We start from the raw sequence: 16,772 nt of genomic DNA, 5'->3' as shown, positions 1-16,772 counted from the left end.
GGAGCAGCACACCAGCAGCTGCAGGGAGTTGCAGGCACAGGAGGGATGCAAGGCTAAGAGGTACAGTGCCAGGCCAAAAGGTACTTTCTGTGGGCTCTCCAGCTGGCGGCAAAGCCAGTGGGACTCTCAGGAGCATCCCACTGTCCCAGCTGTCCCATCTGGATGTGGCCCTGAGGTGGGAACATGAGAAGCACGTGAGGAAGATGGGATGTGACATGGAGTGTCGTCCATAGTGACATCCTGGAGCTTTGTATAAACGAGCTGGATTGGAGCCATGCGCAGACAAGCCCAGATAGGAGAGCAAGGGAGTTTCAGTAGGTCTATTGCTGGGTGTATTTCAGAAAGAAGAAACAACCACAATGTTTTTCCTTTTGCAATTTTTGAATTTTCTCCCATGCCCACTTCCCTTTCTCAAAATCCACATATGTATGTCATCAGAAACACAAGGAAACTGATTTTGTTTAGTAGGCAGTTTATTTCAACACAGAGGATGGGCCACAAGATAAGATGTAAGAACCATTTAGTAGTTCATATGTGTTGGGCATCCAGTTAGGCAATTTCAGCTGTCATAAAACAATAAGGGATTAGAAAAGCAATTAATTAAAAACAGAAATGCGCTGACAGTGCTTTGCAGGCATAAAAAAGAGTCTTGCAAGCAACTCCATACCTCTTAGTCGGGATTCCTGTTTGCAGATTAAGTTTTCACGGTGCACAAGCAAGCTACCCAAGAGGCAAAGTTTTGCTATAGATGTGCAGCTCCTAGAGTCCCAGAACATCGTCCTCCTTTGTGTGTGGGCAAAGCTAAAAGGAAGAGAAACAAGGAGCTCAGGGAGCTGAGTGGGGTTTTACAAGCTCAGCCTTTTTCCCCCCATGGGCCATTTTGTTCTTGCCTAAGTCTCCCCCAGGTCAGCTCAACCTCTTCCCCCTCCCCTGAGGTGCTGGGTCCTTCCCATGCACCCCACAGTGCCGCCTCACCCCACCTGGCAGCGTGGAGCTGGCACTGCTGGAAGGCCAGCGGCAATGCTGCGGCAAGCCCAGCCCCAGCTGCCCACATCGCCTGGGACTGCTGTGAGAATTCCAGCGTGGTCCAGTCTGGCTTCCCCGTGGGCAAAGGCCACAGGAGGCACAAGGCAAGGGAGACCCGGCAGGAAGCCTCCTGCAGTGTTTGTGGAAGGAAAGCTTGAATAAGGGCCATCACTAATGGAATCTGGAGGAGCAAATGCTGCCGTATTGCTACTAGAAATCTTGCCTTGATTTCTTCTTCAAATGTCTATTGAATTATCCATGTACAGCTTTCATCAGCAACTCTTTTGATGTTTCTAGTCATCCCATTCAACTTGCCATCACATGCGTGATTTATTAATCCTTTATTAAAAGCTGAAGGAGAGCCGGTATCAGCCTTACAGCTGGGAGAGAAGGCTGTGGCCAAACCAGCAAGACGAGAGCAGGCTTTAAACTACCGCTTGCAGCCTTGCTGATTGCACAGCGTGGCAGCAAAGCAGACCCCAGGGGAGGTCGGGGCTGGAGGTTCAGCCTGAGCATGTTAACAGCACCTTGTTAAAGCATCTTGTTTAAGCATGTTCAGGTCCTGGGTACTGTGTAACTCTGTATTCTGTCCTCTGTGTGTTGTATCCATATGTGTATTTAATCAAGTGTGTTTTATATATGCCTAACTCTGCCAAATGTTTTAATTAACCTTTGTCAAGAAGATTTGACAAGGAAGGCAAAAGATTTCTTGTGAACATTGTGAACTGCTTTATGTCATTATTAATGATGAAACACAAACTTATGAGCACTGAGATCCTTGGAAGTTTTACATTATTGGTTACTCTAAGGGCAAGGAAAAGAAGAGAGTACCCCCTTCTTAGTAACTATAGCAATAACTTCATGTTTTGACACTAGTTAAAAATAAGTTCTCAGCAATTGTTCTGTGCAGTCCCAATAGTGAAACTTAAACAGAAGTAGCTACTGAAAATATGCCAATTGTGTTCTCACTTAAAAACAAACTAATCAATAAATAGGAAGATCAGGTAGAGCAGAGTACAAAATGTCGTTGTAAGTGCTCAGCAAGGGCTAATAGCAGGAAGAGATGATGGAAAATTGTTCACAAGCTTTCTTGCAAGTCAGGACATCCAGCGTAAGCCTGATGAGCTGACAATTTAGGAGAATACAAGCCCTCTACTCCACCTTGATTATTCTACAGAGACCCCTGGTGCTAAAGCTTTTGGCTGATAAGAGGAGAGGGGAATGTGGTTGCCCCTCAGAAGGTGCTGAAACAATTTGCACCAGTAGCTGCTACAGGCTTCTGATCCCTACACATGGTGAACCAGCTGATCACATAAATAAAAAAAAGCACCCTGGAAAAATTTAATCTTCATTTGAGAGGTTTTACCTTGTCATCGTTAGTATCCACTAAGTGTTGGCCCCGGGGACCCCAACGAGCTCTGCAGTCTTCTCCCTGCACTGAGGAGTCTGGCTGCTGATGCCCCTGAACAGCTCTGTGATGGTGCCAGCCTTGGATCAGCTCCTGGCAAACGAACTGTGTGCAGATGACAGCAGGGCCACGGCTGTCCCGGGTCGCTGCCACTGTCCCTGTCCTGCTCGCCTCGTGCCCTTGGTGTCAGCACAGCACCGCCAGCCCTTGGGGAGCAGCCAGCTCCCCGCATGGAGCAAGGCGTGGGTCCATGAGCACCGCATATCACCGAGGAGATGGAGGTGGAGCCCTCTCATTGAAAATTTCCAATCTCTTTACGCAGGTCTGGGTCTTCAGGTGCTGCACATTGCTGCAGCCCCACTTGGGTCATTGGAGCAAGGCTAATCTAAGCCAGATGGGACGCCGACACACACACCAATTAAAAAATACCCAGGCCACCATCAGGCATTGCGTGCTGTGGTTTTATGACTCCTCCAGACTAGCCTGGCATCTTTCTACATTAGCTGATAATAAGGGTATATTAGATGTCCACTCTTTCTTCACTAGCTCTTAACATGTTGTGCACTTTAATACTCAATCATAATGATTTACAAGGAACTGTTCAGTTTTGTACATGAACGACCAGTAATGGATCCATTTTCCTGGGACAGATAGGGTGGAAAAATATTTTAAAGCTATATCTTCTTAATAGTTATCCTGCATTTATTTCTTAGCAACTTTAGAGCATCTATTCCATTTCTATTTTCCTGAGAAAGACGGTTTCTCAGTCCTGTCTTCCCTGCACAAACCAACAATCATTTCACACTGCTGTTTTTCTACATGTCAGATGGTCTGTTAAATGTAATTTCCATCATCCTTTTTTTTATTTGGAGGGAATCTGTTTTGTAATTTTTTTCAGTTCCTCCTTACTTCTGATTTTTAAAATAATTTTGCACAGGCAGTCATCTTTTTTTTTAACTTCCATGTTGCTAGACACGCACACAGCTTACATCACCAGAATGATTAGCCTCAGCTTTTAGGTGTTATGTTTAAGGTACCATAGAGTCACTCTCATTATTTCAAAATTAAAGGATCAAAAAACACAATACACATTTGAAAATGTTAACCTACAACTTTGCAATACACTATGAAGTAACTAGCTTTAAAATTGCCACTTGAACTGCCCATATTTGTATTTCCACACAGTTACGACACAATTTATTTTTACCACTTCACAGTGGACAGTGTGTTTTCTTCAGAGGATGTTGTTTAACTGTATTCAGAGATCTGGCAGCCTCAGGGTGTCGTCATGACAGACTCAGGCAAGGACAATTCCTGCCTCAAAAACAAAAATCCAGATGATGTACAGTTAACTCTTCTGTTAATTTGATGCTAAACATCTATTACACCACTTAGCCTGCTCAGCATTTTGTTTGTCCTCAGATATTTCCTCCGTTAAAGCTTTTGAAACCTCCTGGATGACAACATTTCCTCTTTTTGGTCTTCTGCTTTACATTTGCCAACAGTGGGTTGCAGCATCCTTCTCCATCTGAGAACCCCAGCACGCACAAAACTTTATTATACAGACAGAATTGCAGTATACGAAGAAATAATCTGTGTTTTCTATGCAGCTATAGCTATTATTAGCTTCATAATCTTCTCAATTATCAATTTTAAAAACATCTGCTTCTGGGTGATTGGATACTTTCTGTATTTTCATCTTGAAGTGACATTCTGCCCAGAGATCAACACAAACTGACCTCTGGATAAACTCGAACTATTATTTGAGGGGTAGGAGGGCTACTGAATTGCACCTCGGCATCTTGTAAGGAACACCCACAGAGTGTTCTTGCTATAAAGGGAAGACTCCCCAAATGGACGTACTCGCAGACTTCCCTATTTGTCTGTAATGGGGATGCACCAAGCCGGACAACAACCAGAGACGATTACCACAGGCGTAGTCAGCTTTTCACAACACCAGCAGTAACAGGGCACACTGCGCTGCCAATATCCAGCAGGATCCCCCTGCCCCAGATTTTCCCCCAGTTAAGCTGTGGGACATGCTGAGTGTCTGAGACGGTCCAGTGAGGGAAGTTTGCTTTTAAATAAATGCTTCCTACCAAACCCTAAAAAGGAGGAAGCAATATTGCCAGACAAATACGCAGAAAAATGCAAGAGGCTTGGCTGGACATATTTACTTTTGCTGCTAAAATACATAGCTGGACAATAGCCATAGCAGGCTTCAACAAGATTAGTACGAAACAGGTTGTATGTTTATGTGAAGACATTGATAAAAGCTCAGGGAATGTATTATTAAACATTTTTTAAATACAGATGTCTATAAAATCACAAGTGGTCTGGAGAAGATGACTAGGAATGGGTTTTTATTGTTCCTTGTAAAAGGAGAGCTAGGAGGCACCCAATGAAATTTTTGGCCAGCAGGCAAGCAAACGAAAGCACTTTTTAATGCAGTTAAATGAGTTAAATGCAGCCATGTAAACTATGGAACTCATTGTCACAGGATGTGGCGGACACTGGGAGTATAAACAGGTTCAAAAGAGTTAAACAGTCATGAAGCCTAGATCCAACGATGCCTTTAAAACATTTTTGAGTGGATGCACAGCTTCCAATTCCTGAAATCTATAAAGTTTGGATTTGTATAACCTGGGAGATTATATCAGGGGAAAAATCATTCCATACTTCATCTTTCTTACGCTGCTCTCCTTAAACAGGGAGGAGATACTGAGTGAGGTGGGTGCTTGTTTTGGCATTGCTTCTGGAGGCTGTTAATCCATTCTGTTCTTAATTAGATACACTGGTTTTGTCCCTGGCAGACCCTACATCCTATGAGGTGCTCGTTCGGACTCAGAAGTGTAGTGTCTGGCTGGAAGGACACAGGGCTGCTCAGCGTGGGTCTTGTCACAGACACTGACAGGGATTTCGGAGACCGTTGTGCACATCCAGGCTTTGCCACAGACTCCTTATGTGGCTCATTTTGAAATTTTTTGCTAAATGAGAGTGGTTTCCCCTTTGTCTTTCCTGTGATTTTGACTACAAAGGTTTTTGGGGGAGGCACATTGACTATACGCAGAACCTAGCATTGTGGGACCTCTGCAGCCTCTTTGGATACAATTAATTTAAGAGGCAAGAGAACATTGAAAGGAGAGAAACCACTCTAGCTTCCTCCCCTGGTGGGAGGAGGGCGGAAGGTAGGAAGAGAAGACTGTTACTGCAGGGCCCTCACACTTTGTTAGGTCGGTGTTGCTTTCCCAACAGCGTGGAAGAAGTTGCCACACCAGAGAAACGAGTCTGCACAGTCTCAGGCCAAAATGAGCTCGTTGCCAGCAGCTAGCATGACAGAGTGCTCGCCCAGCAGCAAAGATCACAAATATTTTTAATTCCGAATTATGACTCACATTCTGTCCTTCAGTCACTTGTTTATGTTGCTAAGTAAATATTGGTTACAAGAGGAAATTTTTGCCTTGAATTTAGGAAGAATTCTTATTTTTTGAAAGTGTTGAATTAATTGAAAAGGCATTGCCAGTTGCAGTCTGGCAATTCATGCCCCTGCCCCGGCCACTGTGCTCAGGGGGCTGGAGCTCTCCCAGTCTTCAGGGAGCGGGGTCAGGCAGTGGCACCAGGAGCCTATGACTTACAGGATTTGCTTGAGGTTTTGTTAGGAAACCAAGCTTGCAGAGACCTTATCTGGCCATTGTTTCCAGTTTATGATGAAAACTTTTATGTAAAGAGTTATTTAACTCCATGAAAACTGCAGTGAGGATTACTAGTCATCCCCATAATGTTGGAGGGGAGTTAAAAAATACTACTGTAATTTCCAAGATCTGTTTGGCCAAGCAGATGACATTTGCTTTTCCCGAAAGTGGTTTTCTACTAACAGTGTTTAACTCCCTGTAGTGTAGTCTCCTCTCATGGGGAAGCTGTAGAGCGTTACAGTACATGAGACAGAGAAGAGAGAACACAATTCAAGCTGTGTTTTCCCCATGAAACAAAACTAGCTGTGTTAACTCCACTCATTTTGGGCCCTGCGAATCCACAACTAGACTAGTGGTCTGTTGGACAAGTGCAGATGCTGTGAAGCCAAGTTGTGCTATCTGCAGGCTGATTGCCCATCAGGAGCAGCAGCAAAGGCTCAGTCCCAGCTGCCAGTGAAGGATGACACAAGAAGCAAGGCAAGCGAGGCACCCTGAAGGCCAGGCAAGAACCTTGCTTTGCAGTGTCGAGGCTGGACGCACCCAGAATAAGAGCCTGAAACCAAACCGTTCCAGAGGTTTTTGGGATCTGCCCAGTCTCGTCCAGTACCGTTTGCTCTCCACTGCAGAGGCTTGGCTTGTGACCCAGGAAGATCCTTTTCTAGGAGTAGCCTCAGAACCCTTAGTGAAGAAATATTGCATTTGCAACATTAGACCAGACTTTCTAGACTTAGCTCCTCCGAAATCTACTGCTGTGGAGTGGTGACACCTAATGGCAGGGACACCATGCAAGACACGGACACAGCAGTGGTGCAAATGAGCTAAGAGAACTGTGTCACTCTTCATATAATCACAGAATCATAGAATGCTTTGGGTTGGAAGGGACCTGCAGAGGTCATGTAGTCCAAACCGCTCTTCATGGATATGAAGTAAATGTTGGGATATCTTATACGACTTCCACCTCCAACTGTGCAGAATTTTAATGCAATGCCTCCTTTTCAGTCTTTGCTGCCTCAGTGTAATGTACTATTAAGATTTACTCATGGAGACTTCATTTCACATTGTGATATCATCCTAGCCCTTTCCCCCTTTTCTGTTATCCTCTGCTCTGCTGACTCTGGCCTACTCTTTTTATTAAACCCTGCAATTTGTAGCTTGTCTCAGAGCAGCTTGTTCAGATTAGACTTGCCTAGGGGCTAGTTTAAATTGCTCACATGACTTCTCATAAGAAACATTACACACATGTTAAATTCATGAGCCAATGTAGCCTTGTGTGTGGAGCACTCTCCATTTCCCTTTGCCCTTTCCAGGTGGCTTTTTCCTCATCTTTCCACACCCTTCCCACATTCCCCTTTGCCTCCCTCCACCCCCCTTTCATGCCTTTGTATGGAAACAAAGAGAATCTAATTTCTGTAAAATGAGATAAAGCAATCCAATCTATTTAAATATCCAGGATTGGAATCTGTCCCTGTAAAACCCGTTTGGAGATAATTATAATACAGCATGCAAACATAGCTGAAATGTGGAAAGAGAGCAGAGGGATCCATTCACATATCCGGTGTGTTAATACACAGAGAAGGTATTTTGCCTCTGGTTCTGGAAAGCACAAAGCAAGGGTGGCTGTTCCCACTTAACTTTCGTTTCAGATTGCCCTGTATTCCTCTCAGTGCAGAGAATAGCAGCTTTCTGCAGTCCTACTCTCTGTATGATCCCAGCTTGTCTTCCAGAGCTGAGAGAGCATCCCTAGAGGATCACAAACACCCACTTATGGCTCTTTTACTCTGCTGTGTCAGGAATACAGCTGCCTTCTAACTTTGGCTTCTTCTGGCTCTTTGCTGGAAGGTTAGCAGGTGGTCAGTATGCTGGTGCAGGCAGACAGGCTGGTTTGGCTTGGAGGTGAGCATCTACAAAACAAAATCACTCTCAGTGTGCCTGAGACTAGTCTCAAATAGGGAGGTAACAGCCAGCTGTGCTTGGTCCAGCTACTAAGAGCTGAAGAAATCATGCTCAGTAAAATGAAATGCAAATAAGTGACTGGGAAGGGAAGAAAAACCCTACTAGTGCCTGTATTGAGGGGGAGGCTGTGACATTTTGCCCTCTTTAGGCATCATGAAGGAAAGCCATAATGAACCATTTCTTCTCAACAAGAGGAAAATGATCTGCTAGAGTTCACACCTCCTTAGATGCCAGATAGCTCAAACGTGAGATGCTACTGGGCCTTCCTAGTTCTACCTCACACAAACCCACTCCTGCTTATAGTTAGTTAAGAGATTGTGGCTACTTCAAGTGCAAGTGGCAATACGGCAATGCAATTAAGCCAGTAGTCCGTTCCAGCTAGCAGAGCATGGGCAGACTGTTTCCACGGTGGGGAGAGTGGCTGCGGGAGTGACACAGCCACGGCGTTTTCCCATCTGGATGTCATCATCCGGGCTGTTAGCGCTGTGTAAAACTGGATGGTAAGTGGTTTAGACGCTGGTCCTGAAGGACCACATCTCCCTCCATGGACCTCCATGGAAACTCAGATAATTGGCAGCATTTTTCCTGGAAGTCTATAAATGTGTGCCCAGGACACGAGTCATTTTCAGCAGAAGGACCTCAGCTGTGCAGCACCGTCCACCCAGCAGCCTGCTGGACCTTACTGGTCTGTGGTAATTCTTACCTAGCTGATACCGTGCCTTGGTTCCCCTTCTGAATCAGCTGCCCTAAGCAGGCTGGGAAGCTGCTGTTGTGCTTTTTGGTCCTTTGGTCTAAAGCTCTTCCAAAGTTAAAATTCAGTTACAGGGAGTTCCCCTCCTGGGAACCCTCCTGTCGCATTCCCAGGGCTGGAAGACCTCTGCCAACCTCAGACCTAGACCCAAAACCTACCAGCCCTCCTGTACCCTGTACTCTCCTCCTTTTCCAGCCTCCTTGCTGACCCAGGGTATTTCCCCAGCACTTCCAAGAAATGTAGTCCAGAAGAAATCCCCATCCTTGCTACAACAGACTGCCATCTGTACGGCGCAGAACTCCAGGCTGCCTGCCCTCACTCCGCGTCTCTTTTCGTTTCCCATGGCCTCTTCTTCCACAGGCTTCTCTGTGATCTTTTCTGTAACCCTGTCAGGGCCAAATGCTTCCCTTTACTGAGCTGTGGAGAAACCCCCACCCAGTCTGAAAACTGTTCCCATAAACGGCCATAACAAATGACTACTCGCTCCCCGGCACCCCCACTCCCACTGCTTTCCACTGTAATGAGCCTCTTCTTTTAAATTCATTGCTGGGAATTATGGAAAGTCTTTTTCATACAACCAGCAATGACAAACATGTCCCAAAACAACTTGCTATCAAAGACGAGGCCCTGTTGATTCAGGGCAGCAAAGGTTCTTCCTAGAGATTTTTTAGTGCTTGGTTACATGGATATTTGGGTGAATATGGTAAAGCCATGAGTGCTTTCCTTAGATCATATATGATGTCATTGGACAATAAGGACCCAGATATGCACATAATTGCTGACAGTAAATGTCTACTTACTGATAGTGTGCCTTAAAAATATGTATGTATTTGCTTTGCCCGCACACCCACTGTATGTTCTGGTATGATTAGCCATGGCAGTGACAGCAGAGCAGCAGGTTGGAGCAACTGCGCAGTAGGTGCAGAGCTATACTAAAGCTCTAAATACTAAAGGAGGGTAGCTTACCTTCTTCAAGGAAAACAGTTCAATTCAAGGCTGCTATTATTTTAATCCAAAACATACAAAACATATTCACCTGGAATGGGACATTATTTATTAGTGAATAAAAGTAAGCAATAACTTAATGCAGCTGAGGTCATAGAGCACATGCTTTTCTGGCATGCTTGGTTATAAAAGCATGGTGTGTTGCATCGCAATGTACTCAGAAATGTCTTTATTATTTATTGTTGCATTAGTGATTCTTTATTTAGACTACACAAAGCTACTACACAAAACTATACGGATAAGACCAAATTCTCTGCTAGTAGAAATCATGTCAGAAGGTGAGCATTTCCATTTATTGCCACTCTGCCCAGTCCAGCCTCAGCCAAGACTTCCTGATGATAGCCAAGTGATACCATGTAGATGTGGTACTTTCTGGCTACATTCGATGTTAGATAGTTGAATATTTCGCAGAAAAATGCGACTGCATTTGCAAAGTGTCTGAAAGAACTTTTTAAGAAATTAAGTTGCAAGGTTATACACAAAAGCTGACTGATCCTGGGGTGCATCAAGAAGAGTGTGGCCAGCAGGACGAGGGAGGTTCTCCTTCCCCTCTACACTGCCCTGGTGAGGCCTCATCTGGAGTACTCTGTCCAGTTCTGGGCTCCCCAGTTCAAGAAAGATGAAGAGCTACTGGAGAGAGTCCAGCGGAGGGCTACGAGGATGATGAGGGGACTGGAACATCTCCCCTACGAGGAGAGGTTGAGGGAACTGGGCTTGTTCAGCCTGAAGAAGAGAAGGCTGCGAGGGGACCTTATAAATGCTTACAAATATCTGAAGGGTGGGTGTCAGGAGGATGGGGCCAAGCTCTTTTCAGTGGTGCCCAGCGACAGGACAAGGGGCAATGGGCACAAACTGAGGCACAGGAAGTTCCGTCTGAACATGAGGAAGAACTTCTTCCCTCTGAGGGTGACGGAGCACTGGAACAGGCTGCCCAGGGAGGTTGTGGAGTCTCCTTCTCTGGAGATATTCAAGACCCGCCTGGACAAGATCCTGTGCAGCCTACTGTAGGTGACCCTGCTTCGGCAGGAGGGTTGGACTAGATGACCCACAGAGGTCCCTTCCAACCCCTACTATTCTGTGATTCTGTGATTCTGTGATTCTGTGAGAATCCATAAATACAGTCGGCATTTATGTGGAAGGAAGAGTCTTCAGTGAGCCACACATCTTGCACTGAAGTAAGGGCAAAAATATTCTTAATGTCTTTACAGTGTTATTATTAGATGCCCCTTTAATTCGTGTTCATGAATATGGGCAATGCAAGTTATTTTATTTAGATTTTTTAACATATTGCATGACTATTGCACAAATTACAGGACACCCCCTCCCCCCATACTGTTCCTTATGGACGTCTCTCTGGAGACACATACTATTATAATTTCCAATTCAATACATATTGTTATGTACATCCAAAAGATTTATATTCTAGCCACTTTTTTATTGGATGTACTGACTTCTTTGACTTTGATGTTATGTTCTGTATTTTATATTTTGACGTCCTGATGGTGGCAGTAGGAGATTTTACAACAGTTTGCAGAAAAAAATGATACAGCAGTAAACAGCCTCATTACGTCTTCAAGAGGAAAAGCTGCCTAACACATCATACCATCACTTATTTTGTTCTCTCCATTCAAACACAACCTAAGTGATACATTCTCATTTATACACATCAGATAAATAACCAGGAATCATGAGCTCTCCAAGAAGCACTGACAGAAGTGAGCTATTGCCTGAAACACAGAAATTTCCTTCCATAAAGTTTTCTTGAGAAAGCAAGCAGCGTAAAGGGAGAGTAAAGCTGCAGACAGAGGACCCCTACCTGTGACCTTCAGACAGCAGAATACGCCACGCACCAAACATATCCACAAGCACTTCCCCGCCCGTGCCAACGTATTCATCCTGCCCTTCCTTGGGGGACAAAAGGAGGTTATATCCATGATGATCAGAGGTTGTCTGTTGGTGACAGCAGGCAAGCTATCACCACAGATGATTTGTGTAGGGGGCAGGAGCAAACCTGCTGTGTTGCAGACAAGCAGCACCGAGCACACGCTCTCCCAGTGTTCTCACCTGCTTCACAGCTTGCTGCAGCTGGGCGGTGTGGAAATCGGACCTTTGTTCCCCTCTCTCTCCTCTTGCTGTGTGCTCTGGAACCACGTCTAATTTTGCTCACCTGGCCCCTCATCCATCAGGGACATGAGATGGCTGGGACATCCGTAGCCTGGACTGGGTCAGCCTCATTGCCCAGGCTGGGCATTCCCAGCAGCACCAGCCCTGCTCGGAGACAGGAGAGGAGACACACTGGGTCCTTCACCACCCGGGAGGGGCAGCAAGGGTGGCTCTGAGCTGTGCTGGCGACCGTGGCAGCGCGAGGATCACAGGTAGCAAGGGGCAACACAGCTTGCCATGGTGGGGGCCTGGGGTCTCAGCATGCCACCAGCAGACACAAAGACTGTCTTGGTCCTGCAGACCTTATGGTGCCAATGTGTCCATGATGCAACTGGCAGAGGACTACTAAGAGAAAAAAAACAGAGAAGCACAGGTACAAACATGCCATGAAGGCACACAAGTGGGCAGGTGCATGGTCCCTGCCTCTGCTGCCCTTTCCTTCATTTAGCTTGCGGCTGACACAGTGGCCGTGTTAAGTCAGAGCGATTAATGAGAAACTTCAGCAGCTCAACAAGTCTGCCAGATTTTTTGTCCTTAAAAATTAAGCAGCCACAATTAAAAGTGGTAATAGGACTTTAAGAGAGATTAAAATGAAAAAAAATCTCTTTCCACTGAACTGCCAGAGACTCCTTAAAAATTACGTTACAGGAAATGAATGCCTGGAAGTGGAGCAGAATGGATACATTCACTACCCATATCACAGAGGCAGACTCTGCTGCATGGATCCTTGGGAAGCTACGAATGCCAATAGCCCGATCCTTATCCTGCACTTACCCTGGTGTAAAGGAGCAGCAGCTGCACAAGGAGCTCAGGGAGTTAAACCCACTCTAAAACTGATTTGCATGAGACCTGGATCACCCCGTCTTGTGCCCAACCCAGAACGGTGAGCTGAGATTGATAAAACTGTTGCCGTGGCTGTTGTTAAAAAAGTGATCTCAAACGAAACTGGGATAGTACTGAAATTTAAACAAAAAAATGTAGTAGGACCTTAATAACTGGGAACATGCAACAGCTATCGTTTCACAGACTGAAATCTTAAACCTGTATTAAGGCTATCAGAAAACGAATTTGGAGCATTAAAAATTTATAAAGCCTTTTGAGTCCCTAGAAAGATCATTACTAGGCAACACATTGCTGTAGTTCCCGTCACAAGGCGCTGAGAGGGTACAGACCCGGCTTCGTATCAGCCGAGCTCCCTCCAGCCTTGCAGTGCGGAAGAGGGAGTGGGCTGAACACTTCAGCGCCATAAAGTGCCTTTGTGCAAGAAGATCTTGGACACCACGAGGAGCATCAAGTCAGCTGGAGCCTGCTGAGGCATGCGGGGTGGGAGGACCAAGGTCTCTGGTTATCAGCATCCCTCAGGTTGAACCACAGACAGCCTGGTTATTTCCCACATTTGTTAATCAGTGTAGATTTGACCTTTCCCTTAATGCAAGTTCATACTTTTTCCCTCAATTTGGCAGGTTGAAGCTGACTCAAAATGCCCCATGGGAAATGCTTCAAATGAACAGGTTTCATAAAAATTCTTTGACTCTAAACTGGCTTAGTGTTTCATAGGTAGTGCTACTGACGTAATTCATTGCGACTACCCTTTCTATAGTGCATGCAGTTTTTCTCATTTACTGCTGGGTGGTTTTGTGGCAAAAGCACTCAAGAGTCTTGCAGTCTCCTCAAGGCTCTGCCTTTCCCTTTCAGCCATAACACTGAATGTGACACTTTCTCTGCGATAGCTTCTGTAGTTTTGAATACGGAAAATAACACACCGCCTCTGAGAATTATTAAAAAGCTCTGTTCCTCTTATTTACGAAGTGCTCTGAGTTTTCAAGAGAAGGTGCAATGTGCTGGAAGTGTAAATTATTAGTAGTTATTACTCAAGTAAAAGAGAATTTTTATTCGACAGGTCTCAGATGAAGTGAAACAGTCATGTCAAATATGTGCAGCGTTAGTAACAGATGGGTGAAAGGAAAACCAAGACCCCGAACTGCCGGGATTCCTATTGAATCCACACACAAATGTATTGGCAGAGGTCAGCGTTAGGTCTAAGGCTCTGCTAAATGTTAGATAGCATTTACTAGGCTGTTGCTCTATCAACAAGATTTATTGCCAAAAGGCTGTTTTATTTCTTATGTCCTTATATCCATTGTTTTATATTGTGTCAGTTGTTTAAACATTTCTGTGCATTCAGGAGCAGCAATTTCATCTCTCTAACAGAAAAATGTTGCAGCTGGCCATGGCTCTGGGCCAACAATACACAGGATGTTATAGCAGCCGTGTGTGCAGTGTTCCTCTGCCTCTGCAATCTGGATTACGTTTTTGTAAGTTTATTTGATCATGGCACTCATGAAAATTACAAATTAACATCAGTAAGCAGGAGCTGACATGGTCTCAGCGTATCTTGGGCAATCTCTGCCGTGGCTGTTCTGCTCAGCTCAGTCCTGACCTGCCGTGCTCCTTCCTTTCTCCAAGTCACTCTCCTTTCAAGACTGACGCCGGCGGGGCACCATAGAAACTACAGATGCTAAGAGAACCAAAGGAGGACAACAAACTTTATGTAGTTTGAGACCAGCGTGAAACCCAGTGAAGTTCCCTGTAATGAGAGGAATATGAAATAATAATACTTCAGTGCTGTGGTAACTGACCAATAACCAAGATTTTCCTTAAAGCCTTGAGCATTTAAGAATATACTTAGCTACACCTCTACTTTGCAATATGCTCCTCTGTTAGTTTAACCTCTCTCATTTGCAGAAACCTGTTGGTTGCCTTTGTTTATGCTTTAAGTGAATCATTGATCTTGAATGTGATTGTAAGATTTGGTCCTTAGATGAAGAGAGTGTTAGCGATTGAAGACTGATGCAAGGTGGCAAAATGACGCTGTTTAAACCTGCAGTACTAATTACATACACATACATCAATCTTTGGCTGTTAACCACTTAAAAAAGTGACTCACTTCTGCACTGAGAAAAATATAAGTCATCATCATGGATTTTGGCAACACTGAAAGAAAAGAACAACAAAAAATTAACATCACATAGCAAGCTACCCACACTCTACGTTCGCTAAGATGACATTCCAAATATGCCCCAGGAGGGAAGCAGGCAAACGTGAAGTTTCCTCAGTGAAGCCATTTACAGGAGCAAATCATTACCTCACAGTGTGTAAGGCCAGATGCAGCTCATGTCACCAACCTGCGGAAAACAGTCACTTGGCCACGGGAGAGCTGTTCAGTAGGTTAGAGCATGAGAGATCAATAAAATCAGCTTTTGCCTGCATTTTCATGATAAGAGTTTGCAGGAAATTAAGTGGAATTTAATGTGACGCTGCAATACTATACTGCTGTTTAATTGCATGGTAATATATAAAGCATTCCCCAAAGTTTAGCCTGCTAGTTCATTTGGTTAATTGAACAGTTAGCACTTCCTCCCCTGACTCTCTGCCCTCTGTTCCCTCCTCTCTGAAAGAAAAATTGATCGATTCATTCATTATTGGCTCCTGCTGCAGAATAATTTACTCCCTTTTCCAGTGTCAGTATCCAGGTGTCCTTATCTTTTTGAAAAAAAAAATAATCAGGGCATGAAAGAGAGAGGCTTTTTAAAGGAAATCACAAGCTAAAAACCATGACATTTGCGGAGGTCAGTACACTTCAAATTTTGACATCAGCCTCCATTTCTGTGACAAGTCCAACAAATCCATCACATCCGTGCATCCCTGCACTCGGAGCTCAGGCTCAGTTTCACTCTGCAATTACTGTTCCAGTGGTTTTAAGGGCCAGGGCAGTTGGCGTAACCCCATCCACCTTTCCAGTGGCCCGGGAGGAAAGCAGCCTGCCAGCACGTCCAGCGCGGGGCTATCGCTGCCTTCTCCTGCCTGGGTGCAAGCCTACTTGGCAGCGCGCCTGAGCCATGCCACTGGCCTGTATCCCACCTCTGCGCTCCTCCTGGCACACCTTGAGCTGCCTCTGCCTGTGCTTTAAACTCCTTCAACCCATTCCTGAGAAGTCAACAGCTAACTAGGTGCTCTACTCCAGGACTAGAAATATGAAAATTAAAACTTTAGCAAACTCTGGGTCGCAACAGTTTTGTACTGGAAGAGCTTAAAAGTCAGGAGGAATGAGGATTCATACAGCTGGATTTCCCCAGACACTTCCCTCTTCTGCTCAGAAATTATGCCCAAACAAATTATGAGGCTTTTTCACACTTCTCTCAGATTTCCAGACGTTTGATAGCTGTAACTGACTGAACAGCACTGTCTCAGAGCTGGGACTTGGCCCTCACTACTACAAGGTTTGACCGTATCGTGGCAAGGTGCAGTCTCACCGCCTGCTGATGGGGATGAGACTTGCTGCTTTGCAGGTGGGTTCTCCTGGGCTCTGTCCTATCAACATCACTACCTGGGAAAAGTCACATCAGGGCATTCAGAGAAGAGGATAATTCACTGGACAGTTCTGCACTGCACACTGCTGCATGAGTTCAGTGCTTCCCAAACGTCGCCTCTGAACCCCTGTAAATGTGGCCATGTGGAAATCAGGTATAAAACAGAAAGCATTGCAAAAATTAATGTAACACTATAATAATTTTTTTGCAAATTGTTAAAGAACATAAGCCCTGTAAACAATGTCCACTATTTTCTGTAACTCAAAATGCTCAGCTAGTGTAGGCAGCAGACCCTGGAGTTGTAGAGAAAGTATTTCTAAAACGTGATCTGGGATTTTGCCTCTAATTTCTGCCTGCGCAGCATTAAAAGTCTCACAAAACGGCAGAAAGTAGAGGACCCCACA

The 16,772-nt window shown here is 45.0% G+C and overlaps 1 long non-coding RNA gene across 1 annotated transcript; it reads right to left on the bottom strand.

The window, feature by feature from the left end:
* Positions 1-493: 493 nt before the first annotated feature.
* LOC142362314 (uncharacterized) lies at positions 494-2,544 on the bottom strand. Its single transcript, XR_012764955.1, has 3 exons — positions 2,393-2,544; positions 668-801; positions 494-563 (listed from the first exon to the last, which is right to left on the bottom strand). It is a non-coding gene; the product is annotated as an uncharacterized LOC142362314 (long non-coding RNA).
* Between the last annotated feature and the right edge of the window lie 14,228 nt (positions 2,545-16,772).

Source organism: Opisthocomus hoazin, chromosome 8 (genome assembly GCF_030867145.1).
Source record: "Opisthocomus hoazin isolate bOpiHoa1 chromosome 8, bOpiHoa1.hap1, whole genome shotgun sequence".
Taxonomy (NCBI): Eukaryota; Metazoa; Chordata; class Aves; order Opisthocomiformes; family Opisthocomidae; genus Opisthocomus; species Opisthocomus hoazin.
This window is presented reverse-complemented; position numbering and strand designations above follow the sequence as displayed.